Source organism: Carassius auratus, chromosome 13 (genome assembly GCF_003368295.1).
Source record: "Carassius auratus strain Wakin chromosome 13, ASM336829v1, whole genome shotgun sequence".
NCBI classification, from domain to species: Eukaryota; Metazoa; Chordata; class Actinopteri; order Cypriniformes; family Cyprinidae; genus Carassius; species Carassius auratus.
The window spans coordinates 5,284,995-5,297,957 of NC_039255.1; positions in this window are offsets into that span (position 1 = coordinate 5,284,995).

Here is a 12,963-nt window from a genome sequence, read left to right on the forward strand (position 1 = left end):
AAGATAAAAGATATTTGTGACCAGGTGCTGAATCTCTCAAAAACACAGAGTGTGCAGACTGATTGGATTTTGATTTATCAGATACATCACGACAAAATAAGAAAAAAGCTGTCTTATATGGAGGCACGCACTAAAAATTCTCATCGCTTCCCTCAGCTTTTTAGATTTTGATTCGGTTTGCTCTGATTGTCTTTTCCTCTGTCCATTCTGTAAAAGTACAATTAAAGATTGAAAGACTGATACAAGCGGTTCATAAAAAAGCTATTTGCTTAGAAATATCCGTTCCTTCAAGCTGCTTGCAGGGCACCACACAGCATCAATAATGTTGAGAACAGTACTAAAAATAATATCTGATACTCTGAAAGAAGGTGCACCATGCACTTCAGCATGCTGTATTTCAGCGCACAACTATGTGTCTTGTTCACCTAGATTCCAACCAAACATGCCCACAGAGGTCCATGGAAAATAAGATTATAACAGTATGAAGGACCAATTAGCATTTTAATATGACTCTCAATTTAGGAATCAAATGCGGAATTAATAAAAACAACCGCCCTGTGCATTCCGCAATCAGAACTAATATTGTGAGCTTGTTTGTGTCATTATAAGTTGTAATTTAGGTGTTAAAACATTGCAAACAAAATGTGAAACTATTCTATCAGAGGAAACAATTGATTCTTGGTGAACTCCCTCCTAAATGTGTCTTCTTACAGAGTCAGTGCCATTTTTTAGAAGGTATGATATGGATAAGCCTTTTACTGTATGTGAAACCACTCATCAGTCCATTATTTCAGTGTCTGTGAAGTGGAATTGGCAAATGTAAACCTCCATGGGACTTTCTGCTCAGCAATCTCTTGAGATTGTTTCCGCTAGCATGGTTTCTGAGCTGAAAAACTATGCTAGATCATTTCTTTCATGACTTCTGCCAATATCTGAAGTGAGCACCTTAGATGACTCTTTCATATGCTGAACCAGCACTTCTCTGGATTTTATTCTGCCATTTCAGGAAGTGACATTCAAGTACTGTTGGGTCTTCCTGTGGATTTTCAACTTGCCCGTTTTTTCCCTTTCTTTCTCATGGTTTTATTTGCTCATCCCTCAAATTATCCCTGAAATTATTCTTTCATGTCTGTATGGAATACAGTAGTAAATCTTGAATTCACAATGGCTGACACTGCAGAGTGATGTCTGAAATAACCACTCAACAGCTAGAAACTAGAAACAGGACTTTCAGTTTATTTAGTGTGAGAATGTTTTTGATGAACTAACCACAGATTTTGGCTTATATTCAATGCAACATTATAAAACTCTCAACTCTTTCTTTCTTTCTTTCTTTCTTTCTTTCTTTCTTTCTTTCAGCAAGGATGCATTAAATTGATAAAAAGATACAAATATATGTATAAAATATTTCATTTTTAAAAAAAAAAATACTGTTAATTTGAACTTAATATTTAAAAGAATCAGGAAAATATATCACATTTTCCACATATATTAAGCAGCACATCTGTTTCCAATATCAATAATGATAATACATGTCTCTTGATTATCAAATCAGCATATTATAATGATTTCTGAAGGATCATGTGACACTGAAATCTGGAGTAATGATGCTGAAAGTGGAAGTGGTGGAAGTGGTGTTTAGTGTGCTGATATCATTGGATTGGATTTCTATCAGTGGACAGTGGACTGAGCCGACTCTGACAGCGGTTGTCCTCAGGCACAGCATAAATGGAGATGTGGTCACAAGTCAGAGATCAATGACAGGGACGAGTGAACATTTTCACAGGATAGTCGATAAGTGCCTTCAAAGTACAGCCTCAAACATTGCATCCGAATTGAAGAGACTCCAAAAAAAAACTATATGTTGAGCGCTTTACAAAGCTAAAATTTATGGAATATTTTCTGAACCCATCTCTCACCCCCCCCCCATATATATATATATATATATATATATATGTGTGTGTGTGTGTGTGTGTGTGTGTGTGTGTGTGTGTGTGTGTGTGTGTGTGTGTGTATATATGTTTACACTTTAATAAAATCTTCAACCTATCTAATATATAGCCTTCAAGATTATGTTTCCTGGACACATGTACACAATGCTGCAGACATTATTCATTTGCAAGAAGATAATGCCGTCGTACACACTGAACATCTAAAGAATGGTCTCATGAACAATATGACATCAAATATCCTTCTCATGCATAAACTAAACAAAAGAGAAAAATAAGACATATACACTTTTCTCTGCATTTAATTCCTTCATTAATTGTAATTACAGTACTGTAAAACTTCCAGCATACAAAGTAAAATGGTTTCTGATTAAATAAATTATGATCTTGCATGCATGTACAGTTTAATATGTCTACGTTAAGAAGGCTAATTTATGATGACCAGGTTTCCATTAGTACAACTGCATGTTGCATAATGGACTCCAAAAGTAGGTAGTGCACAATGTTTAAATTCCAAAAGAAAAATTATGAATGTGCCAAGTGTTTATTTAAATGGAAAGTCTGACATTATGCTGACAATATATATTTATTCAAGTAGTAACATTTTACTAGTGGTCACTACTGTATACTTTTGGACTCTGCTGTATACCATATTCGTTCACTTCAGTGCATATGTGAACACGGTTGTCATTGTAATCATTTACTATATTAAGTAATATTTAATAAGTTGACAACTACTGGAGAAAATGGGGAACGGTTTGGGTTTAAAGGAATAGTTTTGCTGAAATGTATCCAGCCCTCAAGCTATCCAATGTGTAGATGAAAAAGAACAGATTTGGCATTACATCACTTCCTCACCAATGGATCCTCTGTAGTCAATGGGTGCCGTCAGACTAAGAGTCCAAACAGCTGATAAAAAAAATAATCTGCAAGTAATTCAGACCATTCCAATCCATCCAGTCACAACTTTAAAAAAAAAAAAAGCTGTGCTTGTATGAAACAAATTTGTCATCAAGACCTTTTAACTTAAACCATTGTAATTCTGTAGCTGTAAACTGATCTATATTTCGAGTTTATAATTCATTAGAAAAGAATGCACAATATAAGTTTATATAGCGAGATCTAAAACTCTGACCTTGAATAAAGGTGCTGCCAAAAAAAAAGAAAAAATGCTGAGTGGCAGCGAGTTACAGTGGCTGTCAACACTTATACTTCAGAGCACCAAACAGTTACGGAGATGAAAACAAATGGGCCGATCTAGAAGTTGTTGACTGTAGAAGTATTGGAAATATGAAAAGCTTTTACAGGATGTCAATAATGGCTGTGCAACACAGCAAGAAAAAGGGTTTACATGACATGTGCCACATAGATGGAAATCAAAAACACCATGGTAGAAAATAATATTGGGAATCGTATGAGTTTATGATTTTATTCTATATAAATATGTCGACATAGAGTGCAGTTTTGCGCAGCTGGTTAGGAAGGCCTGCTTACATAAAAAATAATATATAAAGTGACGTGACATTCAGCCAAGTATGGTGACCCATACTCAGAATTTGTGCTCTGCATTTAACCCATCCGAAGTGCACACACACAGAGCAGTGAACACACACACACACTGTGAACACACACCCGGAGCAGTGGGCAGCCATTTTATGCTGCGGCGCCCGGGGAGCAGTTTTGGGTTCAGTGCCTTGCTCAAGGGCACCTAAGTCATGTTATTGAAGGTGGAGAGAGAACTGTTCATGCACTACCCCCACCCACAATTCCTGCCGGCCCGGGACTCGAACTCACAACCTTTCGATTGCGAGTCTGACTCTCTAACCATTAGGCCACGACTTCGCAAGTAAATATGCAGGCATTATTTACTTGCTGTCAACATACACTTATATTACTAAATTAGAGCATATCACATACAAAATAGTATATTTTGAGAACATTACTGCATTTCTGTGCTCAGTAAACTGCTAAATCTACTGCTATTGTGAGCCAGTTGAAAGATTATATCTTTCCATTGTTATTGTGACACCATAAATTAATCTGATGGTGTATCATTAACATTAATTCTTCCTGTAGTAGGAAGAAAAGGAATTTTCTCTGGAGCGCTTAACTAGGATTTATGGCCATTCGGAAATGTAGCAGGCCAAACATGTCAAATAATGAGTCAAAGTCTTAGTAATTTACCAAAAAGAAGGCAAATAAACCAGACGTTTCTTGAGTTCTTCAGTTTCTTGAAAAATATAGTATAAACACAAGCTGCCACAGGGAGTTTTGCGTTTTCAGCTGTTTGGTTTAGTCAGTGCAGTGTGCTAGTTCACTATGCTAGTTTCTGATTTTATATCCATGCTAAGTATTGGCAAATTATCTACACAAAACATGTTTTGGACAGGGCTGCATCAAAGCAAACTGGTTCACGTAATCACTGGTTTCATTAACGGATAGCCATTTTGCTCTGTGTTATATTAGATACTGGCTGAAGCTAGCACAAATTTGAAGGTTTGTTTTGAAGGCTTTTATTGTTCAGGGTCTCCGGGACCCCAAACAATGAGGAAGTAAAATCAATCTCAACAGAACACGAGGGTTAAATGTATTGTGAGCATCTGCAGAGGGCTGCTATAGAGGAGCATTCAGGGCTTCCATGTAAACTCAGACATGCAAATAAAGAGGTTTGTTCCTAAAACAGTTGAATGCCTTACCTCTGTCTTCCCTTTAACAGTCGCTGCTCAGCTCAACCTTGGCTTCCCGTGAGCGTCTCTGTTTCAGTCCACCATTTCTTTCTGCTTCCATCTGACCACATGACAGTTGGCTTTAATCAGTATAATCTCAATTTTAATTCCCTTCCCATTAACCTTCTGCTATCATTTGTTTTACCATTACAGACTCGCTTAATTGCTTTCAGGACTAAATTAGAGTTTATTTCCAAATCATAGCCAAGATAGCTTTTGTTAATTAGCAGTTTGGTATTTTCCTCACAGCTAACAGATTGGCCCAGAGGTCTTTAGTAAAGCCTGAAGTGGGTTATCTGAGAGATGGATTTACACGGCTAAATTCTGAGATTTTGACAATTTCACAAAGATGGAACAGAAGCCTTTTAGAGGAATAGTTCACCCAAAAATGTAAATGTTGACTCACCAACCTAACTAATGGTTTTACATGCATAACATGTAATTGAATCATGCCAATGTTTTAATTTTTATTAACTACTTTTATTCTAATTTTAAAAATTGGCAGAAAAAATATAATAATAGCTGTTTAGACATTCTGCCAAACATATTTTTATTGTGTTTCACAGAAGGGAAAAATAATAGGGTTTTAAAAAATGAGTCTATATCTACAACTACCCTTTAAGATTAAAGACCTTGGGAATCTTAAACACTGAATGTTTTATAGTATGTGCCAAAAATGGCTATAACATCTTATAGCACTGGAGAGACTTTGTTTAGCAGATAAAATGTGCAGGCAGTTGAGAAGAAAGACTTTAATCCCACAAAATAAACAGTTTAATCGATTTTTCGCTCCCCCTTGAAATGGCTCCCATGAAGTATACTCATACCTGATTTAATCAATAAGCTTCACAATTTACAATTTAACTTTGCATTTCTGTGGGGATATTGGGTTATGAATAGATTATAAACTGCTATCCAATCGTTGCTGGCCTGAGGTTGAAACACTCATTGATCTGATGGTGAACAAAGGCTACTGATATCAAGATTCTGCTGAATGCATGTCACTTCCTGTAGCTATGGCTTGTCAAACAGAGGCATATTATATTCTGGGTGCTTGTGAAGTTAATATATACCATTATACTAATTTGCATATATTTGACACAGCAGTTTGTTCTGGTCCTCAAATCTGAGTGGCCAATAATTGATGTACCCAGAGTGTTGATGAACACTTTCAGTTTGTATCTCTCTTCTCGTCTGTGCCGTGGGGATTTTTTAGCAAGTTACATTGGCATTTTTGAATGTGGCTGCTGAATCATTCATTTAATCAATCAATCCAAATAGTTCAAAAGCACTGAATCATTTGGAACTAATAAAGAGTATTTATGAGTGAGTCATTCACACAATAGATTAATTCAACAACACTGATTCGTTTAAGAAGGACTTTCTTTATGAATGAGTCATTGAATCAATCACATTGGATTTGTTCAAAAATAGTGGAACGCTATTTCTCAGAGATGAGCAACAGTTTATATCTGCTGCTAAAGTGCAGATATTGTAAAATATTATGTAAATATGACATAAGTCATTCACGGACGTTATATTAAAAGTACCTCTTCCGTTCAGTAACATTAAAGGAGGCCAGACGGTTCCCAACCCAGAGCCGCTGGGTTATAATCCAGACCAATTTTCAACCCAGCATTTGGGTTGAAAAAACAACCCAGCGTTTTTTAGAGTGTATGTTCTAAAGGAGTTTAATTTCTAAAAGCACACAGGAACAAAAGTGTTCATAGTTGATGAAACCCCAATAACAAAGAAACAGTACATGCATGAAAAAATAAATAAACAAATTGAGAGAGAAAAAGATAGTAAAAGACAGTCTAAATGAGAGGGAAAGAGAGAGTCAGACAGAAAGAACAAAAATATCATTATTACCAGCCGCATTTAGAGGTTTCCAAGGTCAGTCGTCAGAGCAGCAAAATCCTGTGCACCGCCCCCACTTGCTGAATTACAACAGCTGGAACGTTTGGTACTTTTTGCAATTTACTCAGGCTGGCTGAAACCTGCAATATTTCTCCCGCAAAACACTGTCATTACAGTTTTCAGTTGTAGATAAAATCTATAATGGCTTAAACAGAAGAAATTAAACCCACTCTTTTTCTCAGCGGAGCTGGACAAATGTGAAAGCGTGCAGTGGAGCATGCACATCTGCCTTAATGTATGTTTGTGTGTATGAGAGTGAATCCACAGACAGAGGCTGATAAAAGGATGTATAGAGGACAGGCTGAGTGTGATTGAATGACAGTTTATGCAGCTATGATAAGCCTCATTTATAATGGCTGCCCAAATGGGGCCCCTGGGTCCTCCTGCCTTCAAGAGAGCCCCCATCATTACAGACTGACTGATGACAGGACGAGCCGAGCAGACATCATCCTCTTCATTTCAGATTTATGATACGGTGGAGTCACTCATTCCTCGGTCTCCTCTGATGAAGGCAAAGCACATAGATGATATCCATGGAAGAAGCTCAGCATTTCAATGAACAGAACAAAAAGGACCAGGTATAGTGTGTAGATATTGATAGATATTTGTGGAAATGTGATAATGAAAAAAAATATATATATTGTATATATATATATATATATATATATATATATATATATATATATATATATATATATATATATATATATATATATATATATATATATATATATATTGTATATATATATATATATATATATTGTATATATATACATATATATATATATATTGTATATATATATATATATATATATATATATATATATATATATATATATAGTTTTGAGGTAACTGAGGCAAAAGCTCTTTCTCATATTGGAAGGTTCAGTTAAATTTATTGGAATACAATTTTATTTAGTTAGAATCATACTGTTTATATAAATAACTCAGTTCATGTAAACAAGTCTGTACATAGTCTTGTCTGTAGCTAAATATTTTGCATACAGTTTTTCATTACTTTGTTTTCAGCATAAATTAGCTGTCACCCTAATTTAAAACTTCACTTTTTTTTTTGCTTGTTTTCTCTAGCAGTGTTTTTTTTTTATGTTGATTTTTCTTTTTTTTAAATAAGAAGTTTTTGTTGGTATTTGTAACTTGGTAAACAAGTGAACAATAAAATCACACTAGCATGGATTCATTAAAGTGTCAGCCAGAAAATTTAGGCAAACTTTTTTTCTCAGGAGAATGGTGTTATTCATCATTGTCAGTCTAGGGCAAACTGTCAGATGTTTTAAGTTGTCATATGTTTTTTGTTGCCAAGAATGTAAGCTGTGCATTTATATAGAAATGGACTGAGAAAAAAAATTTCAATGAGCATTTGTAGACTCACCTCATCACACAGGACATTAATGATTCACAGAGCATCCTGTTAAATGAACTCACACTGCAAATAACATTTAATCAAGCAGAAAAAAAATGATTTTATTGCAATGGACAAGCTTTACTTACCCTTTCTGCTATAATCTGACTGAGGTTTTGTTCTATAATATGTCTGTTCTGCGATCAAAGGTTTAGGATGTGTTGTTGGAAAGCACAAATTAACTGCCTCTTTTGTTTTGGAAAATGCCACAATCCCCGTTATTAAATGATTTTTTTTCGACAAATTTACTCATGCCATTCAATGCAAATATGTGTTATTGCTCCTATGCCTTCACTTAACAACAGAGGATTGTGTGAAGTTGTAATTGAGAATGTTTTACACCACATATTCATTTATATTAGTACTTTCAATTGTATCCACTTTATTTATTTAGCTTCTCATTATTACGTCAAAACTCATGTCTTGATTATGTAGTTGTTCATCTATCTATCTGTCTCTCTATAATTTTTTTCATAATTATCATAATCTTATGGTTACAGTGACAGATCATTGATAAATAAACGCTTGCTTCTATACAGTTTCTTGCACAATGCTATGACCTCAAAACACTTTTACCATAGTGCATCATTTGTAAATGAATACATTTTTAACATTTGTTTCTACTTACGTTCAAATTCTGAATCCTGTTTGCTTCAATTCAAATCAAATTCAGAAACTGAATTGGAAATTAAAATTTACAACTGGAGCAACAGTTTGAAACCAATCTTGCTTAGCAAGTTAAAGTTAACTTGAACCAGCCACCTAAAACATGTTCATCTCAATAATCCACAAGTAATCCACACAACACAATCCAGTCCATCATTTAACATCTTGTGAAGTGAAAAGCTGTGTGTTTGTAAGAAACAAATCCATCAAGACATTTTTAAATGTGGGGGAGTCGTGGCCTAATGGTTAGAGAGTCGGACTTCCAATCGAAAGGTTGTGAGTTTGAGTCTCAGGCTGGCAGAAATTGTGGGTGGGGGGAGTGCATGTACAGTTCTCTCTCCACCTTCAATACCACCCTTGAGCAAGGCATCGAACCCCCAACTGCTCCCCGGGCGCCGCAGCATAAATGGCTGCCCACTGCTCTGGGTGTGTGTTCACAGTGTGTGTGTGTTCACTGCTCTGTGTGTGTGCACTTCGGATGGGTTAAATGCAGAGCACAAATTCTGAGTATGGGTCACCATACTTGGCTGAATGTCATGTCACTTTCACTATATGTCCTCTGTCCGTAATATTGCTCTCACCAGTGAAAACAATATCATCTGAATCAGGAAAGAAATGTCCAAAACACCTCTAACCAAATATGTTGGTGGATTTTGATGTAGAGATGACAACAGGGATGAACCTTTTCACTGGAGGAACTGTTAATGTGGATTATGGACTGGCATTTTGGCCGGAAGCTTAATAATGAATGTGTTTCTTACAAACAAATGTTTTATTGTTTCACAGGATGCTAATTGATGGACTGGAGAGGTGTGGATTACTATGATGTTTTTATCAGCTGTTTGGACTCTCATTCTGATGGCACCCATTCACTGCAAAGGATCCATTGGATAGCAAGTGATGTAATGCTTAATTTCTCCAAATCTGTTCTAATGAAAAAATATTCATTGATTAAGCAATTCTAGCTTGCAGTGGAGCTCCATGCATGAAGCAACTGTGGATTGTGTGCTTGTTTGTTTCTAGTCTTCTCTCATGCGGTTGTGTTTGACACAGTAATTTCACAACACTGATCAAAAGAGCCGAGAGCTGTTTGTGAACATTTAAAGAGACGCCTCTAACTTTGTTTCTCTCTTTTCTCATTCGCACAAGCCTCACAAAGGTTGTTCATTACAAGGTGAATGTTGGTCTCTGGTGTGTGTGATAATCCGTTTGTGTCCGGATTTCATGCCTGCTATCTGTATCTGCCACGGGTCCACCCGCGCTGATTGAGTTGGTGTGGTTAATCAGATCGGAGCTGCTTGTTTACAATGTGTGTTTAATTGAGATAAAAGTGATGGATGTCCTCTCTGTGTGAGTGAGATCTGTGTGTCTATAGTCTCTGTTCATTAAGACTCTAATCTATATGTATATAGACGACACACTAACTGACACATCTAACATCTAGAAACTAGCATTCCCCTCTCTGCCACCATTTATCATTGGAATTAGAGTAATGAGTGGTAATAGAACAAAGTCAGTTCACTCGACAGTCATCCTGGTAACATGTAAAGACAACAACATCAGCAATAAAGTAGCCATAGCCATAGTAGAAAATTAGCCATAAACAGTGTTTTATTTTAGAATTAATTCATATTTTTTATATAATTAAGTTTTTCCTGTTTTTGTCATTTTTAGTTTTTATATATTTATATATACACCTTCATTTTGTAATTCATTATTATAATATAATCAAATAAATAATATAATAATTTTAAGCATTATTATTAAGTATCATTTAAATTAGAATTAGCTTTTTTATATTGTTAATTAAAATTTTATGTTTTAGTAATTTTGTTCTTGTAATATATATATACTTTTTTTTCTTCATTTTAATAATTTAACATTTTATTTCAAAATTATTTTCCATATATATATATATATATATATATATATATATATATATATATATAGTCAGGTATTGTAAGGGAGGAACTCAGGTGCAGACAGGGATTCTCAAACAAAGGGTTTATTACAAAAAGGGGAAAACAAAACCCACGAGGGGGAAAACACGGAGCAAGGTAAAGACTAAATAACTAAAACAGGACTGGACTGACAAGATAAACAAGGACTCTAAATACTAACTATAAACACTCACGGTAATACAAGGACTTCAGCGGGTACAGCACAATCTCACACACAATCACAATTGTAGAACACAGTTGAGGTACAATCACAATGACAATGAACCGACGCAAGACAGAGCACACTAGGAGATCTAAATAGGGGTACTAATCAAGACACGACAGGTGTTACAGATAGGACAATCAAGACACGACTAGGTTAACAAGGGGGGCGGGGCAAGGGAACGAGACAACACAAGCACATGGCCCAAAGACAAGGCCATGCGCTTGTACACAAAACATGGGTCTGTCATGATCCTGCCTCAAGACTAGGAAAAATCAAGGACACGAGGGCAGAATCATGACAGAACCCCTCCCTTAAGGAGCGGCTTCCAGACGCTCCTCAAGGGAACATCAAACACGGGACACGACTGACATGACAGACTGGGACACAGACACAAACCAACAGGACATGACAAATAACAAAGGCAAACATGAGTACACAACGGCAGGGTTGGGGTGACAAATAAAAAAAACAAACAGGGAAGGGGAGGGGGCGGGACCACAAAGTTCATGGGGGACAGACCAGGGCGGGTGGGAGGGGTAGGAATCCTAGGAGGACAGGACGAAGGCTGACGACGGGGGGTACGGGCAGGTCTGGGTGGTGAGGGGCGGGGAGGGGTCTCGGGACTACTGACGGGGGACATGACAGGAGCAGACAAGGGACGCGGGGCGACAACATCTACGGGACACGGGGCGACAACATCTACGGGACACGGGGCGACAACATCTACGGGACACGGGGCGACAACATCTACGGGACACGGGGCGACAACATCTACGGGACACGGGGCGACAACATCTACTGGACACGGGGGGACAACAGGACACGGGACATCTACGGGACCACATCAACAGGATACATGACTTCATCAGCAGGACACGGGGCAACACTCACGGGACACGGGGAGACGACATCAGGACACTCGGGATTTCTGGGGACAGGGTCTGAGGACAAGACAGGACTGACGGGGACTTCTAGGATACGGACAAGACTAGACAAATAATCAGAAAAGGCTTTAGCAGCAAGGATAATAGGCATCTCCTTATGAGATGAGACCGACTGTACAAGAGTCTGTGCTGCAGAGTCGGCCGCTGCTCTCTCCTCCGCTCTCACGACTGCAGACTTGCATACAGCACTCCTTGCCGGCTCGGGCACGCCAGCGCTCACCGCTGCTGGCTCGGGCACGTTCACCGCTGCTGGCTCGGGCACGCCAGCGCTCTCCGCTGCTGGCTCGGGCACGCTCACCGCTGCTGGCTCGGGCACGCTCACCGCTGCTGGCTCGGGCACGCTCACCGCTGCTGGCTCGGGCACGCCAGTTCTCTCCGCTGCTGGCACGGGCACGCTCACCGCTGCTGGCTCGGGCACGCCAGTTCTCTCCGCTGCTGGCACGGACACGCCAGCTCTCACCGCTGCTGGCACGGGAGGAGACAGGGTCACAGGACCGGCAGGCCCCTTCTTCCTCCTCTTCCTCCTCGGGCGCGGTGCAGAGGCTACAGCTGGGTCAGAGGCGGGTTGGGTGGAGTTTGGTCTCGGGCAGGACAGCCTCGGACGCCGAAGACTCTGAAGCCGACTCCCATGAAAACCGTCTCCCTCGCTTGTTGGGGAGACTGAAGGTAGTGGGGGGGGTGCCTCAGGACTCTGGGGGGGACTTGCCTGATCCCCCAGGGTTGCCACGGCCAGGACACGACCCTCTGGGACCGTGGGCAGCTGGGTAGGTGGGGACCTCTGGGGCTCCTCCTCTCGCCCGCTCGCTCCGGAACGACCTCCCCTGGTCCCCCGGAACACCACAAGGCGAGAGCCCTCAAAACAATCTCGCTGGCTGGCTGATGCCATCCAGCATTGCCTCCTGTCTGCGGAGTTCCTTGGTGGTCGGTTCATTCTGTCAGGTATTGGTAAGGGAGGAACTCAGGTGCAGACAGGGATTCTCAAACAAAGGGTTTATTACAAAAAGGGGAAAACAAAACCCACGAGGGGGAAAACACGGAGCAAGGTAAAGACTAAATAACTAAAACAGGACTGGACTGACAAGATAAACAAGGACTCTAAATACTAACTATAAACACCCACGGTAATACAAGGACTTCAGCGGGTACAGCACAATCTCACACACAATCACAAT